Source organism: Lytechinus pictus, chromosome 2 (genome assembly GCF_037042905.1).
Source record: "Lytechinus pictus isolate F3 Inbred chromosome 2, Lp3.0, whole genome shotgun sequence".
NCBI lineage: Eukaryota > Metazoa > Echinodermata > Echinoidea > Temnopleuroida > Toxopneustidae > Lytechinus > Lytechinus pictus.
Genome location: NC_087246.1, coordinates 63,778,739 through 63,793,674, shown reverse-complemented (window position 1 = coordinate 63,793,674; position 14,936 = coordinate 63,778,739). Strand labels below are relative to the sequence as shown.

Below are 14,936 nucleotides of genomic sequence, written 5' to 3'. Positions count from 1 at the left end.
AGAATAACTAAATCCTATTTTTATGCTTAATAAATATTTTCACTTAAAAGAAACAAATATTTATGTAATATCATGAAGAGGAACTCACAGTGATGTTATTTATTCTTCTTCCACCCCTCCTCTTCTTTTTCTTCTTCATCTTCTTCTTTTCCTCCTCCTTTTTGGTTGTCTTCTTTTCTACTTATAATTCATTTGTATTATTATGACCTATCATCATTAACATTATAATAATTTTATGATAACAATCATAAAAAGATATCCACAATGTCAATATAACGATTATTATCTCTGAAAAAAATGAAAATGAGTACTTTTGTTAATTTTCAAATCTTAAAGAGAATACTTCAGGGTACAGCCAGATAGTTCCCTTGCCATGTACAACCAGGTCCATGACGTCACGTCTTCAACAGTCTTGACTCTTGAACAATCTGAAATTATAAGAATAATCAGTGAAAACAACTTTAGCAACTCAACTTTATAATAGTAGAGTGTTCACATACATGTGCATGTATGATGTATCTCTTCAAGATTATGAAAGAGCCTTTTGAGATTGCAATCACAGGCTTAAATAAAAAAATGTATATAATGTAAAATAAAAAATGGGTTAATAGTCTCCGAATATTATTTTTATACCCTTATATGGTTGTAAGAATATATTTCATTTCAATCAAGTCATTGGAGAAAATGTTCATATGTGGCGAAAAAATACAACAACACAAAATTGAGGTCAAGGTCATGTTTATGTTATCAACTTGCGACCTCTCCCTTCTACTCCGACCACTATTTTATTCTTAAATGCACTTATATTGTGTTTATGCTTGTAAGCTCACATTGTTAGTCTCTTTGTTGAGATGAATTGTATGAGATGAATTGTAAAAGAGATTCATATTTGAAAATGAATGATATATAACAGTACATCACATTTACAACTGCTCTTAAAAACAATAAAATAAATTAGAATAAATATTACCGTACAGTATACTTGTATTTACAAGTAGAATATTCAGTAAACACAACTTTATATAAAAACTCACCTTCATACTAAAAGAGATTTCTTGTTCAATGGCACACAGTGGCAGAGTGTCTGGACTTCCATCTCCTTCCAGTTGCAATCCCCCTCTTTATTTCTACCTCTTCTCACCGTTTGTGTGGTTCAACTGTTAGGAAAGTGAATACAAAATTTTTAATAGTAACAGATGAGAATGAATTCATATTTACATTTTGAATAAACAACTGAAGTTCCTTCTTGAAAAAAAAATATTTTAATCATTACAGATTTTGTCAAATATATTTGACAGGGGTGTTGGGACAGTTTCACTGGCTATTTTCAGAACTGTGTAAAAATGAATTCTATCCATGAGTGCATTGAGAATACTAATCAAAGGCAAATAAGGTCTAGTCATTCAACCTTGAAATGGTTTGATGAAAACACTAAGAAGGTTCAAATTTGAACCTTAGGGGTTGGTACAATAAGGAGTGCCAATGAGAGCAATTATGCTAATTTGTGCACCTTTATGGGTGTAGCAGATTTGAACCATGTAATAAAGGTTAAAAGATTTGAACAATTTTAATGTTTAAGTAATACTATTATGCACCTTAAAAGGTAAAATGTTGCCCCTTTTATTGTGCAAACGAACATTTCTGGGTGCAAACAATAATGACAAGGTCAATTTTTGCACCTTTTATCACTTAGGATGCAATATTGCAAGGAGAGTACAAGTGTTTCATTAAGGCTTCAAATTCCTTTTTTCTGTTAGAAAAATATGTTCGAAAAATTATTTACACACGCAATATATGAATACTTCTAATGAAGATAGGTTTTGATAGGTAAGAAAATTGTAGGCCTTATAATTCTATTATTTATACAAAAATTTGTGATTTTTAAAAATTCAAATTGCCAAAGTTTTTTTTTTTTTTTCTAAAAAAAGCACCCCTTTAATAATTTATCTGAAAAATCCTTTAGAGTAAATAGGTAAAAGAAATAGAATATAGTATAAAAAATTCTTGATATCAGTCACCAAGAGAATTTCAATTATCATGGTTATTTTTATCCACAGATGAGAAACAAAATCTTGTAGTTACCGGTAATGGAAATGCCTTTTCTCCAAGCATATTACTTGTGCATTGGTTTAAAATTAATAGAAAAGGCATTTGATAAGGTTTTTAACCTGTTAAACAAAGCAAAGAACTAAAATGTGCACTATATCCTCAGAAGTGTATTAAACTTATCAAACAGGTAGCTTGTCTACAGGCCAGCAGCCAGCTCGCAGAGAATATATTCAAATCAGAAAACACAGAGGATAAATACATGTAGATCTATTTTTTTTGACTGCATGTTCAACTCATTGCTTTTGTTAAAAATTGGAAGAGTCTAAAATATAAATCGAAGATGTACATTAATATCTAAATTAGATATCAACATACAATGTAGTCATCAGTCTCATCAGACAAGTTTTTTGTGAAATTACATGTCTTTTCAGTTCAGTATTTAACTTAATTAGTTCAGTGCGTAATTCTTCTCCCCCCCCCCCCCTTTCTTTCCCATCCTGTTCAGTAGTCTCCAGTCTTTGTTAACACAGAGGGTGTCCCAGGGTTTTCTAGATTATTTTATCACAATACATACCAATCATTTCAGGTTTTTTTTGTTTAACAGAGAGGGACCCCCCCCCCAACTCCAGGGGCCGCGGAAGCGGGGGGGCTGGGGGGGGCTTCACTTTTTTCCAACATCGTGTACAAAAACGTAAAAATGACCATATGATTGTGATTTTTAGCATGGTCAGCCCCCCCCCCCCCCACTTTGAAAACCGTTCTGCGGCCCCTGAACTCTACATGTTATTGTAGTGCACATCTTCCAACTGATGAATCTTGACTAGATCTAGGCCTCTACCCCTGTCATTAGAAAACAATATTAGAGCTAGACTACCCTATTCCATAGCTCTATCATAAACCCAGGGGGCTCCACCACCGTAGCGTAGGCAGCAGAGGCCCCGCCTTCCAAAGGTCTAAGTTAGAACCTACAGTACTAGACTCAATTTGAATTGCAATGTCAGAGTTAAGAAGCCAGGCTAAAGATTAGACATAGAATGGATCTAGAGTAACATTTGTAGTTCTAGTAGATCCATAGTGTTAGAAAATCTATGATAGATAGGCCCTACAAATGATTAGCTTACTAATGATGCAAAGACAGTTTCAATTTTGGGCCCTAGAATATACAAATAAATTACAAGCGATCGCTCGTTCTGCCTGAGCTACATCTATTTCAGATCTATTGTATTGCTAAACTAGATTGGGTCCCGAATTAGGTCTCGATTTTGATCTATAATAAAAGCAAGAATGGAAGGAACCCAAGCCAGACCCGGTCCAGGGGCAGGGCTGCACCACCTCATTCCCTGGCCAGAACCAAGGCCCAAACCGGGGTAGGCCTACATGTAGATCTAGTAAAGCAGTAATACAATGGTATTGGTAGAGCCAGCTCAGCCGACCAAGACAAATTTAAATTTCTTAGATCTAGATCTAGACCTGGGAGGTCTAGTGACTAGTCTAAGTCTAACTAAGACCCTAGATAGAAAACTAGATCAGAATAGATCTACTGACTACTGCAGATCTAGACTAGAACTTAAAAGGGGCCAAGCTAATATAGGCTTTGGGCCTGGCCCTGCCTACCTCAGGCAAGGGCTCGTATACTATAGGCTCCAATACACTTCACTACCGCTACCCTCCGCTCCACCTATCTCATTTGTATCTGATAGTGGAGCGGACGGTAGCGGTACATGTATATATACATGTACGAACCCTCGCTTGAGGTAGGCTCTACTCTCTAGCCTAATTTTTTTTTATCTACTAACATAGGCTCTGTTATAATCACTTATAACTTATATAGGTCTGGCCTGGGCTAGGCCCTAACTTATTCTTAATAAATACTTAGTTTGTCTTAGACTTTACTGAGGGCTAGAATTTCGACTAGGGCCTGGCTCTGACGCGACGGTCAGTGAGTGACTGACAGAGCTGGATAGACTCTAGCCCTAGGCCCTAACTAGAGGGTCTAGACTAGTCTAGTCGAATCTAACGTTAGGCCTAGACTAGATCTAACTTGTTAACGTTAGAATTTAGACTCTAGAAAAAGTAGAAAGACTACCAATATACTGACTAGATTTAGAATTTTCCAGAAAGGGCGGGGGTGCTCTAAGACTAAGACAAGTCTAAACAGTAAACTAAAAAAACCTTAGGCTTAAAAATCAATGTCCAATATGTCGTGAAGATGAATTAAAACTATTTTCTGTCGGGTTCATTCCACGCATTATTCATGTTCATCCGACACAGGAACCTTAAAAACAATGTCCAATGTCGTGAAGATTATTTAAACTGTTTTCTGACGGTGTTGATTCTATGCATTATTTGTCTGTGTCAGACGCCGGAACCTCCGGCTAGCACTGCCGGCGTTGTACGGCTAAAAGCAGCCGGAGAGTTTACAAGCAATCATTGCATAAAATTGACGGCGATAATAATTAATTTAAAATATCTCTTTATACTTAGAAACTTTAATTTTTAGTCAGAACGTGAGATAGATCTATTATCTATGATATATAACAATGAAAATGGGATACATACCAAAATATGCCTCTATCCCGTCAAAATGGGAAGCCGATGACCCTTTTTCGCAAGAACTTGTTGCGGCTGAAAAATGACAACTTATGCCAAGTTTATGTCAACAGGCTCGTTCATGACTATTCAGTTTATGTAATGATGATTATATCGCGTCATAAGCTAAAACAATACATAAATATTTTTATGCAACGGAATTTATGTCAACGGCATAAGCTATGCATGATTTTATGTCATGATCGAAATTTATGTCATAATGACATAAATTTTTTTGCAACAGGGCCCAGGTCACGTCTTTCGGATGGTGATGTTAAATGTCGGTCCCAGACGTAAATAATCATATCTGATTGATACACGTCTGGCAAAACTCAAATACACACACACACACACACCGCCTCCTGAACATTTTAAACACTTGACATCCCATTGCTCCACCGCTTGTTTTCAATTTTGTTTTGCTTGCTATTCTCTTTTCCATGCAGTATACGAACTAATCATACGTTTATACAAAATGGTAGTTTAATTGCATTATCATATTGTCTTAATTTCTATTCACTTTTGGACCCAATACAAAAGAAATAATGCAGATAATTAATGCAGGGGACATGGGAAATAATTAGCCCCCCCCCCCACAAAAAAAATAGATAAATGAATAAATAAATTAAAACAAATAAGTGTTGGGGACAGATTTTATTTAAAAAATATTTCAATTATGATAGCTTAACGATAATTATTTATCCGCATTACACTCATCTCATAATTTATTGTACAAATGGTTTTGCTTTGATTTCTGACTGGTCCAAAATTTCAGAACTCCCTTATGTGTTTTTTTATTGAGGTATTTCGAGAGAGCATGCAAGGCATGCATACAATGGTAACTTTTTTTCATCGTTAAAGGGATACTCCGGGTTGCAAAAATAATATGATTTAAACAAATAAAGAAAAATCAGACAAACAGAACACTGAAAACTTTATTCAAATCGGACAAGGAATAGCAAAGTTATGGCATTTTAAAGATTTGCATTATTCCTTTGAAACAGTTCTAGGCATGTCCTCATGAATATTCAATGAGTAAATTAATGATGTCATATCCCATTTTGTATTTTATTATATGAAATTAGCTTTATTCAAAGTTTTTCTACCAAGAACTGAAAAAAATTGATTGACAACTGATTAAGTGCATTAGATATTCATTGCTGCAACTTATTTAAAGTGGACATATTATTCACACATGTGTGAAAAAATGAAATAATTATGATTTCATGTAATAAAATAAGAAAAAGGAAAATAGGCATGTGACATCATCAGCCGATCCAATGAATATTCATGATGACGTGCATATAACTATTTTCACAAAATATTGCTAAACTTTAAAATTCAATAACTTTGTTATTTGTTATCCGATTTTGATGAAATCTTCAGCACTTTGCTTTGTGAATTTTACTTTATGAATAAACATTTTCAGACTGGAGTGCCCCTTTAATACAAAATAAGACTTTTAACATGTTTAGAAACGAAGAATCGGACCAAGAATGTATATTCAGTTCCCACTCGCCGACTAATATACTTGATTTCTAAAAACATTCTACACCTTGCGATTAATGAACGATAAAGGACCCCAAAATCTTATTTAACCGTTGTTTTTTCCGTATTCGTTTGCTTTTCAAAACATCACACACCATATTATGAGCAAGCGCAAACAAGAAAAAAAATGACATCTCTTACTTTACTTGCAAATGATACAAGTATAATTCCATCATGTGATTTGTGAATGAATATATTGCCACATATCTTACTATATGTGCTGGTCAAATGCAACTCGAAAAAAATATTTATATAGGAATGAATGAAAAGGTATTTTTACGTACACAGCTGACAGCCTTGTTTCTTTAATTAGATTTTGAGTGTAGATTCTATACCTATTCATCTTTGACCAGTTTACATACTTGTACCTGTTTAAGTTGTCAAAGTTTCCATAATGGCCCTAAATAAAGTTTACAGCGTTCAACAAGAATTGGGAAGGGGAATATTTTGGGTGGTAAAAAGGTCATTTCGTTACAAAATAACACCGTTCATTATAAAACATTGCTAATACTATTTCACAGTAGTTTCACATAGTTCGATTATTCTGCAAAGCGTAGCGAGCAAAATTCGTAAATGAGAGAGTCGATCATCTGGGAGGAAGTATGGGTGATTTTAATAATTTTAATTCTATATCATGATGGCAAACAACATTTTCAGAATATATTCGTCAATGCAGCACATAAAAAGAACCATGTCGAAGAACCCGTACGCATAATCATGATAATTATGGCAATTTTTCGGATTGATGATAGAACTATTTCCCGAGTCTCCGTTGAGTACAAGGTAAAGGAATAATCTATAGTAATTAAAATGAAAAGCTAAGCAGATGAGATGATAAATGATGTAGATGGTTGAAACAGGTAAAGGGAACTATACTTACGAAAATATTTCCTGCATGATCCTACACAATATAGGCTACTAACTTTCCTTAAGTTCCCGATATGTCTACTTCTAGTCCACAATCATTGCTGGTTTGGTGTGAAGTAATAATGTTTGCAAACAAATGAGTTGGTCACCGATGGGCGTATTGGATGAACTTTGGACTATATTTTCATGAGAAGCAAGATCTAGGCCACATCACTGATTAAATACACCAGTGGCATAAGGTTCACGTATGAGACAGTTGGACTTTAAGATAAGTAACAGGATAACTAATAAAACTTAATAAGTAAAATAAAAGGTGGCTTATTCGATCTGAAGCCCATGACCAGGCAGAGTTGTAAATACAGTAATCATTTTGCACCACGATCTACAACCAAAATATATTGTAGGGTCTAAAGGCCTATAGTCATAATACCAAATGATATTCGTTAACCTAACTTCAACGTTAAAGATAAACACTGAAATTATTTGAACACGGAATTCTTTTGTGCATCCTCCACTTCCTGGGGAGTATTCCAACCATTCCCCATTTAATATCAGACACCCACAACAATTACACTAAATAAGCATCCTACCAGCTGTTTGGGTATTTCTATTCGAGTCGAGAGTTGTCGATCTTGCCACATAGTTTTTCCTCGGGATTCGAACCTCAGACCTCGCGGATCAGTCTCGTGACTTATCAACTTATCCACGACCACAAGACCTTGATGAAATTGTTATCAAGATATTATTTTCATAGCGGTGGCTAGATCATTTCAAACGGGATCTTAAGAAGAATTGATAGGGTCAAGCTGAGATACGAAACTCGCGAACCTACACAACCCGAAGATTGGGAGCCAGGTTAACTAAAAAGGTGAACTACATATTTATTTAATACAGAAAACTTTCACAAGTTGGCGATGGTAAATTAAATTCCTTTTAAGTCATTCCTCTGCACGAATGAGCCGCGTGATATTGCACGTCCTTCGATCGGTCGCTGAACTTGTACAGTACATTCAGTGGTGTTAATCGTATCGTGGAAGTATCAGGGTGACTTATTTGCTAAATAATTTATCCAAGGATTCAATTATTAAACACTAGCAGTGTTTTGAATCAAAATATCTCTTCCATATTTTTGTACTGAAATTTTTCACAAAATTCACTAAAAGTGAGCACAAATATTTCATTTTTATTAAGAAAATGTAAGTGTCCCATGAGAACCTCGATCGTTTCGCTCTCTCTGGTTTCTTCGGAAATTTGTATGTGTCTTGGCCCACAGGAAATATACATATGGCATTACATCTTTACAATCTGCTAGCTATATAGGATATTAATTTTATGATAAAATATATTTATATTAAACTTCGAAATTGAGTGTGAAATTCTAACTACGACGAGGGAATTGGATATGATGCGAAAATGATAGACCCTACTCTCTTCCCCTTTGATTAATATATAATTGAAGCTGAATGGTCTTGTATTTTTTAAATATTTTCCTGTAAAGAATATGCAAATTGAGATGTGAAGTCATAGACTTGTACATGCTATAAATGATCAGAATTAACAGAGTCAACCGGGAGAGCCTTTGTATAGAAAAATAATAAAAGTTTGCATTTAGAATACATAAAAAATCCTAAAGGAGACACTTAACTTAATTGAGGTCAGTTGAAAATGTGAAAATCTTCGGTTACATAGAGATGTGGGCAGTGCTTCCATTTGCAAGGAATTTTCCATGTTTTGGGGAATTTTAACGAAATTTTTTAAGTCAGAAGGAATTTTCAAAATTCAAGGAATTACAAGGAAACATGAAATTAGTCAAGGAATATTTAGGAATATTTAAGGAAATCCAAGGAAATCTGAGTAAAATTCAAGGAAAATAAAAAAAATGTAATAAGGGATAATAAGACAATCTTTAAATAATTGCAATTTTCATATAAAATACTAGATTTCAGACTAGCAAAATTGTATGCGTATAATACTCATCATGATTATGCTTCCTCTATGATGGGGGGGGGGGGGGGGCAAGTGGGGGGAACGATCCTGACTGAAATATTATATTAAAATCTATAACAAAATTATAATAATGATGTATTTTCTGCATTTTCCCTTTTCAGGTCGGCAGTGGAGCAAATTTCATCTCGCGCTTCACATTGACATATCGATTATTAAAAAAAAAACTTATTATTTATTATTATGTTAAAAGTAACTTTTCAGGTCCGAATAAAGAAATAAAAAATCATGTCACAACACTCGAGTACAGTTGGGGGGGGGGGGCTTGGAGGCATATGGACAAAAAAAATCACCACCAAGATTAAGGGGAGAAAAAAGAAATTATGATTATGTAACCTTATGTGAATGGGTGAGAAAATGCAGTTTTGCCTGGGCATTTTTTACAGCTTGAATAGGATGCTTATGACAGCATTTACTATAAATGTACATATATTTATTCAGTTTTCAAAATTTCTGGGGGTCAAGTGGCGGGAACGATCCTGACTGAAATATTATATTAAAATCTATAACAAAATTAATTTTGTAACGAAAAGGTAATAATTTTTGCTTGCTCGCTTCGCTCGCTCGCTCGCAGCCATTTAAAATTTTGCCTCACACGCTATGTCTCATCACCCGTCAAAAGTTCAATTCAAGGAAATCTAAGGATATTTTGAAGCTCAAAAAAGGGAATTTCAGTTTTAGGTTGAGGAAGCACTGGATTGAGATCAATCCGTACGGTGAGATTAATTTCAATCAAGCTTTTGATGTATTAAAATAGGCTTTTGGAGTTGGATTTTTATTTCAAATCTGCAAATCCATAATTAAATATAATTCTCAGAATTTTATTCTCATTAATTGTCTTCAATACCAGATAAAACGCTGTCGAAATAGCATCAATTCATATTGTCAAAATGACTTATCTCGTGGTAATAAACTTAAAAAAAAACATATCTCGCCAGAATAAACAAGTGGGGCACATTTGGCAGTCTCACCTGCATGCATTACGCGATTCAATATAGCAGCAGTGCTGACTTTGAAAACTACTTTAAAATAATTATTCACAAAAATGTCACATAATGATTCAATACTACGTTCATTGACCTTAAATGACATTTGAACTTGATCATGTGACCTATTAAAGACTTGTCAGTGATACTTGATTCCCCCTATGTCCACAATTCATAAACTATATCCATAAACTTATGAAAGTTATGACAGCAATTTAATAATTACCTCCAACATGGCCAAAGTTCATTGACCTTAATGACCTTTGACCTTGGTCATGTGACCTGAAACTCGCAAAGGATGTTCAGGGATACTTGATTACTCTTATGTCCAAGTTTTATGAACTAGACCAATACAATTTCAGAGTTATGATGGTAATTCAGCAAGTACCCCCAGATGGCCAAAGTTCGTTGACCTTAAATGACCTTTGACTTATAACATGTGACCTGAAACTCTGGCTGCATATTTAGTAATACTGGATTAATCTTATGTCCAAGTTTTATGAACTAGGTCCGTATACTTTCTAAGTTATGCTGTCATTTCAAAAACTTAACATTCGGTTAATTTTTTTTAAGTTAACTTAACCGCCGCCAGCGCCGTCAGAAAAGCGGTTTACTGACGGATGGTCTATTATCACTTGGTCTAACAGCATTCGAGCTAAACCCACTTAGTCCAATTCTCTTTTGGTCTAATGACCACTTGGTCTAATAGCCAATTAGTTAATGACCACTTGGTCTAATATCCGCTTGGTCTAATGGCCACTTGGTCTAATAGCCACTTGGTCTAATGCCCAGTTGGGCTAATCGTCACTTGGTCTAATTTTCGTTTGGTCTAATTGCCATTTTGTCTAATGTATTTTATTGTCACTTGGTCTAATACTAGTTGGTCAAATACCAGTTGGTCTAATCCTCACTTGGTCCATTATTCATTTGGTCTAATGTGCAGTTGGTCTAATGTGCAGTTGGTCTAATTTCCATTTCGGCTAATTTCCACTTGGTCTAATTTCCACTTCGGCTAATTTCCACTTGGTCTAATTTCCAGATAGTCTAACATTTATTTCGTCTACATGCCATTTGGTCTAATTTGTAAAGTCTGCATGGTGACTTGTTTCCAATTTTCTGGTGAAATTTTTAAAGTTACTTTCCGCGCGCTGGCTTCGAATCTTCACACGCGCGCCCCTCGATATTGGAGTACAGTTAGAGTGACGTATATTTCGTCACCAACTGAATTTTGAAAATATGGGGATTTTCAAAAGCCTGTGGGGACGAAAAAAAATATATGGGGATTAAACAAACTTTGGGGATTTTTTGTCTGTTTCAGGGGATTTTTGAAGGTTTTGGTGTAAAACAATCAAATTTGCTATTTTTCTGTAAAATAACGCTTATATAGAGGGTGAAAAAATATGATTTGTAGTTATCCACCTCTATGTATACGATCTACTGTAGATAGTTAACGCTGGCTTAACCCAATCATGGTTCCCAACTTTTCAAGAAAAAAAAATCCCTTATTTTTCTCTGATGAAGTTAAAATATTCCTTGATAATTATTTAAACCCATTCCCAGTTTCTCATGTTTTCTAACTTGTTGCAGTGAATTACATGTATTATCATTATTTTAGTTATGCATGTATAATGTACCAGTATAGGCCTATACTTGTATTGTAGTAGCAGAGGCTACACTAAAAAAAAACCACCATAACATGTCATTCAATGAATGTTGTTTTAATATACAACAAAATAAAACAGAGTCTCACTGACTATCATGCTTTCGACCTTTGGGCCGATCAAAATTCCCTGATTTTGCCCTCATTTGAGGCATTTCCCCCGGATTTGAGGCAATCCCTGACTGGAAAAACGTTTTAAAAAATCCATGATTTCCTTGATTTCCCTGATGGGGTGGGAACCTTGCCAATCCATTTTAAAGAAGAGGCGAAGAAGTAGAACCAAAAACAGAATGACAAGATATATAACATGAATGACTACTGTGGTGATAACTGATAAAGGTCTGCAAGCGTAGACTACATGTATACTATATGTTATTACACGTCAGAATGATGTGGCTGCTACCAAGATGGTCGCAGTGATGTTGTCGCAGCTAACCCAATAAACCTGTATAGTAAGTGCCCTATAGTGTTATCAAACTATATCTAACTGGTCTGTTATTTGCCTCCAAACTAACTATTGAAATAACTAAACAAATATTCATAACAAAATTGCATGATCTAATGGCTTTGTAAGTTTTGGAATCCCCCAAACTGCATAACTATAGGCCATCAATTCAAGTTTCGTCCGTAATGGTGCATAACAATGATTTAAAAGAGGCATAAACATGTTTACCAGATACGTATCCACACAATTACATTATATTTTCGTTCGATCCTTCATCATAATTTTATTCCGATGAAACCCCGCCATTCGACCATTATAAGCTACAAGGTCCCCGACTCTGTAGCATGCGGTGATGTAATGATTATGAGTATGATATAATTTTTATCATCATCTCATAATCGATATACAGGCCTAATTATGAGAATTATTTTATTAGAATAATTAATTTGATGAGCGACTATATCTTGTCATCGATAGTCCTTCACGGTGAGGTTTTGCGCCCACCAGCTCTACCCCTCCGTATCCTGGCAATATGTATTAACTGATGCATATTTATCCATTACGTACCATATTTGCTAATTCTAGATAAAATAAATAATAATGAATGATGCTATATTAGAATAAATGGACATTAGACCAAGTGTGAATTAGACCAAATGAAAATTAGACCAAGTGACGTTTAGCCCAACTGGTCATTAGACCAAGTGGTCATTAGACCATTTGGCTATTAGACCAAGTGGTCATTAGACCAATTGGATATTAGACCAAGTGGAAATTAGACTAAATGGAAATTAGACCAAGTGGAAATTAGACCAAACGGTCATTAGACCATGTGTCAATTAGACAAAGTGATAATTAGACCAAGTGGAAATTAGCCAAAGTGGAAATTAGACCAAGTGGTGTTAGACCAACTGGAAATTAGACTAAATGATTTTAGCCCAACTGCTCATTAGACCAATTGGATATTAGACCAAGTGGGAATTAGACGAATTGGATATTAGACCAAGTGGAAATTAGCCCAACTGGTTATTAGCCCAAATGGAAATTAGACGAATTGGATATTAGACCAAGTGGGAATTAGACGAATTGGATATTAGACGAACTGGTTGTAGACGAAATGAGTTTAGACTATGTGAAGTTGGACGAACTGATAAGTAGACCATGTGGTATTAGACCATCCGATAATTCACCAGAAAAGCGGCCCTATAGTCTCACTTTGCCATGCAGGTGAGACAAAAAACTGATGTATTACACCTTTCCCTTGATTATTCGATTTCTTAAAAATGAATTCGGGAGGGGGTTAATGCACATGTTTGTCCTTTTATTCTAGGATTTCAATTTAGAACCATTCTCGTAAAAATGAAGGCTAACTATAAACCGCATAAAACAAACATAAAAACAAATTATTCTACTCTCAAAAGTCGAATCATAAATATTAAAAGGATGTCAGACGTGTAAAAATGAGGGGCAAGCGATATTATATAATATTCTACCAAAACATGCGACTATTCTCTATTCTAGCAGGGTGGGGCGAAAAGGTGACATAAAAGACCAGAATATGTATCTTTTATCAATAGACATTTTCGTCTAGTCGTGTTTGTTTTGAAAGGTAGTAATTTTATGTCCATCATTTATAAAACAGTGAATGAAATTCTTGCTTTACGAGATGAAAACCGATGAACACACTAGTAAATTACTGTATTCACAACTTTACAGCTGTAAATTGAGTAATATTTAGGTGATGTAATAGTAATTGATGAAAAGTATTTGAAAAAAAAAAATATTCGCCAACTTTATGAGTAACTTTGAATATTACGCGGCAAACCTATCACCACTCACAGGGCTATATCCCGATTATATAAATACAATTGTGAATACTACATCTTACTGTATCCTATTCAATGCAGTTTTATATTTTTATTGCATCTTGTATGTTAATGGAGATAAGCATTGTGATTAAGTTCGGTCAGGGTTCGTTTTTGTTTACTTCTGCCCTTCATGCAAATATAATCAATTTAAGTCAATAGCCATGCAGCTACGACAAACCTATAATTTCGTTACACAGTAGGGTTCGTGGATGATTTATTTTTCTGTGAAACAGGACTACTCAGTAGTGGAAACAGTGAAACATCCGGCCCCCTCCCTCTCCCTATTTCTCACATAAGCCTAGAATCAAAGGAGTATAAGGGGGTTCCATGACGTTTGTTCCTGCGATAATTGCTCCTACTGAAAATGCAAACGTCAAAAGAGACATAAACCCAAGCTTCAAACCTCACCTAAACCTCATTCCTAAATTTTCACGTAATTCTAAACCGAACACCTTCTCGTAGACCTAACTCCCACCTTTCATTATCAAGAGATATTAGCGGAGGAATAATGGCGTAAGAGCAAAATGTTGCTTTACCGACTTGGAGGGAGGGGGGGGGGGGGGGGGTAAGAACGAGAAAAGAGAAATGGAGGAAAGAGGATCAACTACTAAATCACCATACAAACTCTTCAGTTTACGTGATAAGCCAACAATAATATACTCATTATTTTCATGTTCCCTTTAGTAAATATTGGAACACAAACATGGATCGATTAGTAAAATGTATATGTTTACCATGATTCAGGATATCAAACAGCGCGGGTTCACTCAAAATAAGAACTGTGTATTCATAATATTCATTTGAAAAAAAAAATATATAGATAAATATAAAGCAAGGAACATGCTGGGTCATTCGAGTTCCATGACCTGCTTTGCAAACGGGAGCTGTTAATAATCAACACTGAATAGCAGGCAGGTAGC

The 14,936-nt window shown here is 35.0% G+C and overlaps 1 protein-coding gene across 2 annotated transcripts in view; it reads right to left on the bottom strand.

Moving 5' to 3' along the window:
• Positions 1-7,289, bottom strand: part of LOC129253811 (b(0,+)-type amino acid transporter 1-like) — a 34,773-nt gene extending 27,484 nt beyond the window's left edge. The window contains exon 1 of one of the 2 annotated variants that reach the window (XM_064095376.1): positions 7,067-7,289. The gene's annotated coding sequence lies outside the window, so the exon portion shown is untranslated. The remainder of the gene's footprint in view (positions 1-7,066) is intronic. The other variant, XM_064095377.1, reaches the window with a different exon arrangement.
• Between the last annotated feature and the right edge of the window lie 7,647 nt (positions 7,290-14,936).